The sequence below is a fragment of the Eurosta solidaginis genome, chromosome 4, assembly GCF_040869045.1.
Source record: "Eurosta solidaginis isolate ZX-2024a chromosome 4, ASM4086904v1, whole genome shotgun sequence".
NCBI lineage: Eukaryota > Metazoa > Arthropoda > Insecta > Diptera > Tephritidae > Eurosta > Eurosta solidaginis.
The window spans coordinates 144,950,890-144,963,230 of NC_090322.1; the positions used below are offsets into that span (position 1 = coordinate 144,950,890).

The window sequence follows — 12,341 nt, forward strand, 5'->3', positions numbered from 1 at the left end:
AAAACCATTTGTAATATCTCTTCACGTCCTTAAAAGATAGCGGAACATTTTCGATTCAAGTCTAAACAAAGGCAATGTGAATTCTTCGAAGCCATTGTTAGACCGAGAAGCGCCACAGTAATTGCAGATGCATTTTCAATTCATTTTTGTCTGGGAAAAAACCATTCGCATGAACGCGCAACTTAAAAATTCGTAAAAGTTCTGAAGTGCCATAATAGGCCTTGGATAAGATCTTATGAGCCTTCAATGCTCTTTGTTGTGTTAACAGGTAAGAAGATATAGTACACATGTTGTTGTTGTATCATTGTGTCAGTGAAATTTTCAGTGATGATCAATTACCGTTATTTATTTATACATATTTTAATGAATAATGAATTGAATATACTGCAGCAAGTGGCTCTGATGTTGAATATAAAGGTTTTAAGTGAAAACAACAGAGGCCTTCCTGGGAAAGTGGCCTTTCCAGAACTCTTACCTGCATGTGTATTTATGGACTGCGTCGCATTGAACACATTGTGTTCTACAGTCTCGGCTTCTAGGTCACAAAACCGGCATGCATCTTCTGATCCTATTTCAAGTTTATGCATGAGGTCGCTAAGTCTGCAAAAACCCTTATAATTCCTGCTAGAATTCTTAAACTACTTTCTGAGAGGCCTGTGAGCGCTCTTCCTATAATGATTTTTGCTATAACCCGCCAACTGCAACTTGGACTATCTTTTTCCCCTAGTGCATCCTGCGTGCATCCTAACTCTATAAGGTCTGAATGACTATAAGGTCTATATGAAATGAAGGGGCTGAAGGCCGATGGGTCATTCGCTGCATCTCTGGTCAAGCTCATTATTCATTACCTTCCTATCTCCTGCGACCCGATACCCAGGTCAACAAAGCTGACGACACCGGACCTAATTTCCGCTGGGATTTGTGAGACGTCCGTACTGCACAATTTTTGTTAGCGGTGGGTGCTTTTTTTCTCTTTGCATTCCACATTAACTTGTCTCCTAGCTGTACTGTGTATCTTTTCTAAAGGATATGCGCTTTGGGATATCATCCATCGGTTCAGAGACTGAAATATTCTGTGAGCATTCTCCCCGTTATGCAGACACTCGCCAGATGCTAAAGTTCTGTGAGGGATGCCTCACTGTCGCTTCAGTTGTTCTGGGTTCCCAGGCTACCGAGCCATACTTAAGAAAAGGTTTAGTTATCATGGTATACTTCCATCTTAGGACATGCGAACATAGAGACCTTAGTTGACATGGCAAAGAAGTGTTGCTTCCACAGAAACTTGATTTCAAGACGAGTAAGTATTATACCTGTGTTACAAATTCCAATGCCACAGCATCTAGAATTATTGTCCTTAACCTTTAGGACCCTACTTCTGGTAAAAGGAATGATAGCCGTTTTCGAAGGGTTGGATCCCCACATTATTTTGCTGCGCTGATTTTTCAGCCGGGTGGGAGGGACGCAACAAATTAAATGAAGTCACACTGAAATGACAGTCCTTGGTCGGGAAAAATCCCGAGTCGCTCCGGTACATAGAACCGACTGCCTTAGGATAATTAGTCAGCCGGGTGGATAATTAGTGTGTTTTGGAACGATTTTTCGTCATCCCTGTTCAAATTTTGTTTGGTAGCAAATCGGGTGCGTTGTGCAATCTTCAGTTAAAATAGTTCCAATATAACTCAATTAAAATGTCGTTCGGTTAACCTTGCTCCTGGATACTACTGAATGTTGAATGGCTTTTGGTTTTTCATTCGATGCACTATCTTCAAATCTACGTAAAGCTCACACAGCTCATCATACCTCCTTCGAAACTTGCCAAAAACACCTTATCGTCTCTCGACATCGTCCACGATTTCGAGCCATTTCGCAGGACACACATGATGAGCGATTTGTAGGGCGCGTGATTTTTGTTAGTCGGAAGAGGACTTTATTTTCCAATTGCATACTCAGCCCAAAGTAGCACTTGTTGTCAAGAGTTCTTCTCCGTTTGATTTCTAACCTGACATTGTCAAAAGTGACGTGTCTGAGCAATTGCTTGCGCTTTTAATGCATGAGGACCAATGCTTTCTTATGGATATTTTGAGAATCGAGTATTTTTGTTTCGATATTATCGGAAAGGAGCTAAAGTTGAAACTAGTGATCCACATGGTTCACATTGTTGTTGGATTTGCATGTGAAATCTCTATCCTTATCTGGTTCATGTGTCATTGGAACACGAGGTATATCTACTTAGGATTTCGAATCGTGTCAACACTCCTAAAAACCGCCAGGCAGAGTTTTTGTCTATAGATCAACAGTAAAAACGTATACCCCGTCGCTTCTAAACTGTAACTGAATGTTGGCAATACTAATAAGGCCTAGCCAGCTCAACCTCCTTTACTCTCACCTGCGCTTTAACTTTACTTCTCTCGCCTAGACGTTTCTCTTGAGTCTTTACGCAACATGTTCTTCCTGGTTAGCTGCAATCAAAAAATATGCTCATCAACTGTGGTTACATCGTTTGTTCAAAGCTTGCAGGACTGAAGACCTAGTGGAGAATACATCAGTTAACTTTTCTTGCGAACCTTTGCGCTAAGTCTTTGTGCTATTTTCGGGTTACCGTGTCGTGACTTCCGCAAGATGGATTTCAAAATCTATATTGAGCCTTTGGGTAATTTGTAGATGCAAATCGTTTAGAACAGCAAATTACAATTCATAGCAGAGCATCATCTCAACACAATGTTGTTTTTGTTTCCCCAAAGCTTATTGGAGTGTTATCGATGCTGATGGTCTTTTGCCGGATATAGATGCGATACATTCCGGTAACAAGCACCATTAAGGTATAGGTTGTCAGACCATCTCGGGAAGGATTTGATATGTCAAATATGTCAAATCCTTCCCGAGATGGTCTGACAACCTATACCTTAATGGTGCTTGTTACCGGAATGTATCGCATCTATATCCGGCAAAAGACCATCAGCATCGATAACACTCCAATAAGCTTTGGGGAAACAAAAACAACATTGTGTTGAGATGATGCTCTGCTATGAATTGTAATTTGCTGTTCTAAACGATTTGCATCTACAAATTACCCAAAGGCTCAATATAGATTTTGAAATCCATCTTGCGGAAGTCACGACACGGTAACCCGAAAATAGCACAAAGACTTAGCGCAAAGGTTCGCAAGAAAAGTTAACTGATGTATTCTCCACTAGGTCTTCACTAGGTCTTCAGTCATAACCACATTGAACCTTCTAGGCTATCCCAAGTAGTATTCCTGTCTACAACCCCGTTTGGCCTAAAAGGTCTAGGAGGGGTTCTTACCTTATTTGACTTAGCTGTACAATGACTTGTGTGAACCTGCTACCACTGATCCTTCAACTTTTACGAAGGTATTCACACTCAAATTTAATTTTGCTGCATTAAAAACCCCAGCTACTTTTGGGACAGAGTTTCGTGTGTTCGATTCATTTATTATTATTATTGCTTCATTTATCATTATGTATGTATGTATGTATGTTTGTCGCTACACCTCAAACAGGTAAACTAAATTGCTCACTTCATTGTTAGCTCTCACCTTTGATTCATGCTCTTTTAAAGTCCTTGAAAATTTCACAGGAATTGTGCGTATTTCATTTATTTACACGATCAGTTTTGTAGTTTGTATGACGGTTCCATTGTTATCCAGTCGGTTGGTATGTATTATTGTTTTTTTTTTTAGTTTGTTTGTTCTCCTTACACGGCAAAGATTTTCTTAGATTTTCAGGTTTTGTTGCTGTTATTTTATTGTTGTTGTCATCGTAGTCAATTACAAGCTTACCCGCAGAGTTTTCGAGTGTTTCTATTGTTCGCTGTCGTTATGTGATTTTCTACGCCTTACAAACTCGAGTGGTTATTAAGCAAATACTATTGTCTTAGATAGTAGTACTACAGCCAACTAGCCAGCCTGCCGGGTCCTACGAGTTTCTAGTTTAAGTTGCAAATACCAACGCTCAGCTGGACATAGCGCACATACAATGGCAGGACACTTGAAAATGTCCATTCGTAGTTCAATTGTTTTGCGATTGAGTCGAACAATGCTTTGGGTGCGGTAAAACACTCGAAACACAGTTGCGAGCCATTGTTGAGATGTGCCGTTTTTGGCAACGATGGTGTTGGTATTGTTCCGTATAATCGGCTAACAAGCTGACCGATAGTTATCATTCAGTTTTATTGAACAAGTTGGAAATGTATTACGCGTTGCAGATTTGCACCAATTGGCCATGGAACGACATTGGCTGTTCAATGCTGCCAGGACGTCTACGGATCACCTACGGCTGAAATGCATATATGTATGACATCTGCAGTGATAATTCGTTTCTAGTTTGAGTAAAGTTTAGTTGATCTTTGGCGCACAGCTGCATTTTTTTTTAAATCACACCTTTTGGTAATTTTTGCAAAAACAAAAGGACCACATGCATAGATCGTAAGACTGGATATAAACATAAAGCTGAGTTTTGATATCACCTGCTAAACAAAAAAAATGAAGTCAGACTTAATCGATTTTTTCATTAAACGCAGCGTATTTCATACAGAGCATGGCCCTTTAGGTGTTTTGGAGCCTCTGTGGTCGTTATAACCTTAAAAAGAATCCTCGAAAGTTAAGGGGAGTGTATGTTGTTGTTGTAGCCGGATGTACATAGATCCTGTACGTTCCGGTAACAAGCCATTATTTATTTATTTATTTATTTATTTAATAGCCTACAAATTGAGCAATTTAAACAGACTAAATAGCAAATAGCAGTACATTTACAAATAGTATGTCTTATACAAAACGAATGTGCAGTGTAAAACATTAAGTGAACGATCTTAAGAGTTATAGTTACATATTTGATATTAAGAGGTGAAATGTATAATCATATGCGTGATAATTTAAATAAATAACTTAACTTTAGTTTTGTTATCGTATGCCCAGTAAGGGGCAGACGAAGGTGCTCAGAAGGGAGCTGATTGCCCAGTAGGGGGCAAACAAGAGGTGCTCAGAAGGGAGCTGCTATATTATATATACATAAAATGGAGTAACAGTGAGTTTTAGTTAGTTATTTGAAATATGTATAGATATATACTAATTTAACTCAAATAAAATACACCTCTTTATTTTGAAAAGCGAGTGCGACGTATCAAAATTACTATAATGCTTGTTAAAATCCCGGCACAAACAAACTAACGAATTGCCTTCGATATGCTCTAACGGAGGTCCAAGGAAACTAGCAGTTTCAATAGTTGCGTGCCCAGGTTTATGGATTTTGAAAAGAGACTGTCTACGCATTCCTTTTCCAGTTAATAGCGACGTGTCTGAATATGATAGCGATGAAGATCCAGACAATGAAGAACATTTATTAGATAGTAGTCATTGAGCTATATGCTCCAATTTAATGGATTTTAGAAGTTCTTATAAAATAATAAATTTTCCGAATGAGCTTCTGCCATTTGTATTGTAGTTTTCTTAGTTCCTTATGAAACCTCCAATAAATTGCCAGAAGTGTCCATAAACTTTTTATCAGATAAAATAAGTCAGAAGCGATCGCTGCCCGAACCGCTGAACCGCACGCCGCTGGCAGACGCTCACGCCTACTCTCCTCGATATCTCGGGATTGCTTCCATTTTATCTTCTGCATTTTACAGGAACTCTTTTCAAGGCATAATAAATAAATAATAAGATTGCCAGAAGTGTCCCTCAACATGTAAATTTTGCAAAATTTTCGCAACTTGGTCGACTTCTGGCAATCATTTTGCTTCCACTTACGCTTCTGTCAATTGTTTTCCTATTACAGGTAAGTATACTGAATACCTCAAAGAATTTTCAGCCTTGTCCGTTAACAGTTTTTTAAGCAAAAAAATACACGCATACAGCTTACAGTGCGCCTTCTGGCGGTCGGGCTTTCGGTCCACCGTTACTAATGGAACCTTTTCCACGTGAGATATTCCTTAGACTATTCACGTCGGCACTGCACCCCTCGGAATATGACTTTCCGTTTTCACTCGTTGGGGCGCGAATGATGATCTCGCTTTTCCGACAGATTTTTTATCTAGCTCCAGTGGAGGAATTTCTTCAAAACACCCTCCCCTTGAATATCATACATGTGGTGCTCTTGTTGCTTAACCCTAGTGAGATAACGTACGTCTGTGAGACGTACGTCGTTTTAATTTTGCTCTCAGTCTCCCACAATCGTAAAGAGAAAACATTCTCATTCTCTGTTTTCTCAGCTACCATTAGCAGTTTGTCAGTGGGGAATGTTTTTCAGTAGTCACTTTTTTGTTTGCTGAAATATATACGACTGTTTTTTAAAAATACGTCTAAGACGTATCGTTATCTTTTACGTGACTACAAATTTTATATGTAATTTTTGCCTAAAATGGTAATTTTTGCTAATATTTTTTAAAGTATATTTTAAAACAGTTAATTCATTCAATTGCAGTACAAAAAATGTTTTTTATTTTAATTTTTTTTGCTATAAACTGAGGTCCTTCGAATAAGACTGATTTTTGTAAGAACAAGTCCAAGAGAAGTCAAACTTAATTTTTAATATATTAAAAAACAATATTTTTCTTTAAAAAATATTTCAAACAAGTGAATATATATCAAGTAAATGATTAAAAAAAAAAAAATGTATGTTTTTTTAATATCAAACTTGAACTCGGAGACGTCTCTCAGACGTACGATATCTTTCTAGGGTAAAAATATAACGTTATTTTGCTAGGGTTAAAGTGGAAAAGAAGTCGCTCGAAACGAGTATGAGCATGTCTGCACAACTGCAGCTGTTCATTTTCCAGCTCTAAAATGTAGAGCGCACTTCAATTCGTTGTTGTGTCACTCTTAATTCCTTGCCATATTATTGAGGAATACAATCAGCGCCACTGATTAATGTATTTACCAACGCCAACGCATGGGTCTTTTCACACTAGAATAAATGTTTGTGGTTACTACCACCCCACAACCGATTGTGCGCTCATTGCTGCTAACATTGCTCGATCGCCTCTATCGCGCTGTGCCTGCCTATGGAGCCCGAGTGTGAGCGCAAATGTGTATGTGATGCGCGTCTCCCACAAGCTAGCAGCGGCGCGCTACATCTCAGTGTGGCCGAAAGCTCCATGCTACAATGTCGTACTGTGTGCGCCCTACCTATTTGGCATGTGAGCGAAACGAGTTTCTGATCCATATTGTGTTTTGTTATTACATATTTGCTTTATTCACAGTCCGTATATCGGTGGTGTAGTTGGAGCACGTACACCAAGTGAGCTGTGCGCGTACCTACATATATACATACTTGGGGCGAATCATGTATGTACATATATACATGCATATTTTTAATTAAAATTCGTATTACATATATTTTGTAACCGAAAATCACGAGGTATTTTGTTTATTGAAACAATGATGAATAACACTTGACAAATAGTGCATAATTTGCATATTGAATGCGGTGGTACCTTTGTGTTGCTCAGTTGTAAATGTGCTTACAATTAATTGTAATGATCGAAAAAATCATCTAGCTACAACAGCAACAACAACAGCGCTAAAGCCAATGGCAGTGAATACAAATTGAAAAGTAGAAGAAGAATAAAAGTGAAAGAAGTGATTGTGGAAGATCGCGTTTACAGAGCGTGCAGGGAAATACTAGCACGCGTGAGTACTAAAAGTATGTGCGTGTATGCTGTACTATAATCGTATATGTAATCGCAAGCTTATTTGGTGTGCGCACCTTTCCTCCTTACATAGCATATTCAATAATGCGCTGGGGTAGCCAGTAGCGAGAGACATATCATTAATTGACGCTCAAAAGAGAGCGCGTCACATTGGGAGCTGAATTATAATTTATATTGGCGTGTGCTGTTCATCGCGCGAAATAATTTGCAGGCTAAAAAACTGATGCATGTTCACCTAGCGCCTACTCTTTATTCGTTTGAGGACAAACTCATCGGTGTGCGATTGTTGCGCTAAGTTGGCAAATGCATACCTACATATATGTATTCGCATCACCCACAGACAAACTTTTTTTTGTTCATTTTTTGCAGCCTTGCGCGCCTTCGTTCATTACTTACGAGCGCTTGAATTGCTGAGCGCGCGAACGCGCCTCTAACCGAATAGATATTCTAGATGATTAGTTTCGATATAGCTCTAGCGCGTCCTACCAGTAAACAGATATCTATCGAGAATTATTTTGCAGACTCGCTAAATTACTTGTGCGTTCACTTCGGTTCTCAACAATTTTTGCAGCGCGCTTACGCTTTCGCAATAACAACATAGCAACAGCAGACACGAAGGAGTGATCATTGTGATAGACTGGAAGACGCTCGTGCTACCTAAAGTCAAACTTTTCTTCATTTTTTCCTAGCCAAAACTTTGAAACCTTTTATAGTGCGCTGATGAGCGTCCCATCATGAGTTCGAATAGCTAGACGCTAGCGTGAGATCATTTCGATCAGTGGTATAGATATGGGTCTATAGTGCGCTTCAGTCTTGCTTTGCCGAGTATGTAATTAACCGGCGGTAAGCCGATTGCCGGTACGCGACTACTAGTGATGAATATATACGTGCATATGTACATATGTATATGTGAAAGAAATAAGAAAAAGAAAAAAATTTGCGCTGTCATCGCCATTATGAACGCGATCGCTATCGCTAACGATATTCACAGTATAACATATAGATATTTTTATCGCCGTTGCCCCAACACGCAAAGTTGTTGCTGCAATTTATATGTACGTGTTCTCGTTGTCGGTAGTGTTTGTGTGTGATTTGTTGTCAACTGGTATACAAATAAGAAATATTCTTCACATTTACCATATTCTGGATTAATTCGCCGATTAAGCATTGTTGTTGCGCTTTCAATCAACGAAATGGAAAATCATATGTGAGTACAGAAACTTCTTTGAAAACAATATATGTACCAACAACAACAACAACAAAGCCCGCGAGCATTAGCAGCGCGTTCGGCCAAACCTGAGACTACGCTCCCGGTTATGGCTATATGATTTGGTTGTGTCTGTTGCAGCTCTTCTGGTACGCTCAGACGGTAGCTGTTGAAATATTTATTTATTTTATATGCTAGTATTTTTAATTGTGGCGCTTGTTGTTGTTCTTATTTTTAATGTTTTTGTTTGTTTATATTTATACATACATACATACGTATAAACAATCTTATTATAAATTTACGAGTACCTATGTTATTGCTTTTTTTGTATGATTTGTATGTATGGATATTGTTGTTGTGCTTTAAAAATAAATTTCCGAGTATTTTGATGTCCTGAGTCGTTCAAAGCAACTCGTAGTGCAAAGAAAAAATAAATATAAAATAATGTAAGAACGTCTGAATTTATATGGATGGAATTTATACCCAGTTGCAAATTTAGGGGTGCTCGTAATTTGCAACATTTTCAAAATAATAACAATTTTAATTTATTGAATTGCAGTCATATCCAAATACGGAGAATAAAATATCCCACACAAGGAAAAGAACGAAGAGAAGAAGGATTGGAAATCTGTTCCTTCCGAGCTTCTAGTATATTGATCTCGATTCACACACTCTGCAGAATCACGCAGTCCTTTTTAATCAGCAAGCTTCTGTTCATAATATTATACTCTGTACATATATATACTAAGGCTTATACTTAAGACTGAAAGTTGTGAGCAATTGAACCTTCCTATTTTTTGTTTGTTTTGTGTTTGTTTGTTTTTTGTTTGTTTTGTGTTTGTTTGTTTTTTTTTTTTGTTTGTTTGTGTATTTGATGTTGGTAACGTTGCTGTAGCAAATATAAGCTACGGATCGTGAACAATTTTTTTAATTTTAAAATTTTGCTTTGCACTTTTTGTTTTGTTTTGACAGTTGATGATTTGCTATTCAATATTGAAAAAGTAAACTACCGTTTCTGATGTTGGGTTTTTGCAATGACGTAGCAAATGCATAACGGTGTATTATGTCAGTGTACCATTTGCACAAAAGGCCAGGCGAGACTCTGGCGACATCAAGTTCCTCATGGAGCTAGGGGGTGGGGGCGGGTTGGCCTACAAGGTTTAATGTGTTCGTTCCCGAGATGGTCGGGCTAGTACCTTAATGATGCTTTGTTACCGGAACGTACCGAATCTATATCCGACAAAGGACCATCACCATCGATAACACTCCCCAAAACCTTCGGAGAGTGTCTTTATCGTTAATACAGCAACAAAAACAACGTAACCTACGCCTCTAACACAAACCCTATGGTCCACCCCTGTTGAAACTGCTAGTTTCCTTGGACTCACGTTAAAGGACTTTGATGACAATTTGTAAGAGATCGCACCTATTGAATGAGGCGAAGCACTATTAACACAACAATAACAACAGAACTGCAAGCACTCAGCTATCAGCTACATCAGCGAAAGTCTAATCAACTCTTATTATTCTTCTCCTTTTTAGCGATAAGGAGAATCCCCGCAGGATCTGGGAGGTTTTATCGATGTTGATAGTCCTTTGACGGATATTAATCCGGTACTAGCCCGACTATTTGGGGATCGATTTAATATGGACTCATGACGCCAGAGCCTCGTCCGCTTAATAAATATAATTCGCATCAGGTGGGTGAGGTCGAGAATTGGGTTGGAGGAACTAGTAATTGCACTAGCGATCCCTTGAAATCCTCTAATCAGCTCTGTTGACTGGGGACGATGCTTACTTACTGCAAAGTCATATCTTCTCGATTGAGAGGCATTCTTCTCCTTCAATTGACACTTATTCTCAGAAATATGTTGGTGGATGTGTAATACTTCAAGAGCTCATTAATAAATCTTTATCAATAGTAGCTATAAGCACCACGCATTGCTCCATAATTCGTTCCAGAGAACCTCTACACCCTCCCCTACTGTAATAAGCGAGGACCAAGGACATATATCCAAGTATTTCATCGGCGAGATGAGCAAACTTCTCGAACATTTTACAACGACTTTCATTAAAGTATAAATAATTTACACTTGAGAGGCCACCCAAAACACAAATTGATAGGGTATGTCTGTATCTCAACATCTGGGGCCAGAAAATTATTTATCCTTATTCTGACATCAGTAATAGAACTCTTACTGGTATGTCGAAGGACTGGGAGCGAGCAGAACCTAAAGTGGGTACCTTTATCTCTCCAAGACACTGGTGCGTTCGCCGCTACCTTACCAACGGGCCATGCGACCGAATAGATTAGGGTTTCCATTATCCACCCAAACACAAAGAGACAAAGAAATTCGACCAAGGCCTTTAAAGTTGATAACTTGGCAAGCAGATAAGGCCTCGGAGTTTGCTCATTTGGATGAACCCTTCGGGAGCATCGTGATGGCTGTGGTTGATATCCAAATGCGGAAGAGTTGTTCAACTCAAGTGTGGAGTTGCATTGGAAACGGGTGCCATGATCCATAGAGTGAAAAAGGTGTTATATAGGCCTCCAACGCTATCAGGGTAATAGGAGCTGGTCAAACGCTTCTTTAACTATTGGGACATCTAGGCGAGGCCGACGTCGGTGGGTACTCACGCAAAATCAATGATTTTCATTCCCTGGTGACGATTTTTTTTGAACCACTTGAACCTTCGGGTCTGTTGAGTTCAGTCGCCTCTTACAATAGGCATATATAACTCGTGAATATTCTAAGCCACTTATAGTATATAAGTACTAACTGTGTTATTCCTACACGACTGTTACTCTATAGTTTCAAGCTGAAGGCATCGCATGGTAGGGAGTTACATTGTAGGGGGTGGTCTGAAACGGAACTTTTGTCACTTTGTCAGTTACCTTTAGAACCTTAAATTGCGTTATTGAGTGGACCGATTTCACGACAACTTGCACCTTATGGTAGCGAACTTTTTTTTGAGTGTAGCAGAGTACACTTAAATTTATGTACTCGTCTGAACATTTTCTGTGTAAGAGTCGTTGGACGCTCTTTAACAAATCTTTATCTATCTGCATACATAGATCTGATAAATCCATAGTTTCTTAATGATTTGTTGTTTTTGAGCCGGAATATTGATAGTCGGCTGGTGGAACCTTAATTCTATTGCTATAGATTACGGTTTCGGGTTCCTTATCTCGTCCTTCTTATTTTAATATTGAGGACAACTTTTGCCGGCATAACTTCCGAATGTTGGCTTACCAGACCGCCATTTTTGTTAGCAGGCATGTCCACGTCGCTCGAGCTATATCTACCCACAATCGTTCCGATGCTTGCACTTTTCGAAAAGTAGATTTATCGGAACCCAGATTCACACAATATCAAATTTCGCTACGCGGCTAAAGACGGATTTCTTGCACAGTTTAAAGCAAGAGACGTTAAGCACGACTTTTACATAGTTCTCTTGTCATATATTC

At 39.0% G+C, this 12,341-nt stretch overlaps 1 protein-coding gene across 6 annotated transcripts in view; it reads left to right on the top strand.

Annotated features, from left to right (window-relative positions):
• Positions 1–43: 43 nt before the first annotated feature.
• Positions 44–12,341, top strand: part of Atx-1 (Ataxin 1) — a 137,019-nt gene continuing 124,721 nt past the window's right edge. For 2 of the 6 annotated variants that reach the window (XM_067783262.1, XM_067783258.1), the window contains exons 1-2: positions 7,105–7,152; positions 7,216–8,872. The gene's annotated coding sequence lies outside the window, so the exon portion shown is untranslated. Of the gene's footprint in view, positions 269–7,104; positions 7,153–7,210; positions 8,873–12,341 lie in introns of those variants that run through there. The other 4 variants (XM_067783264.1, XM_067783265.1, XM_067783263.1 and 1 more) reach the window with 3 other exon arrangements.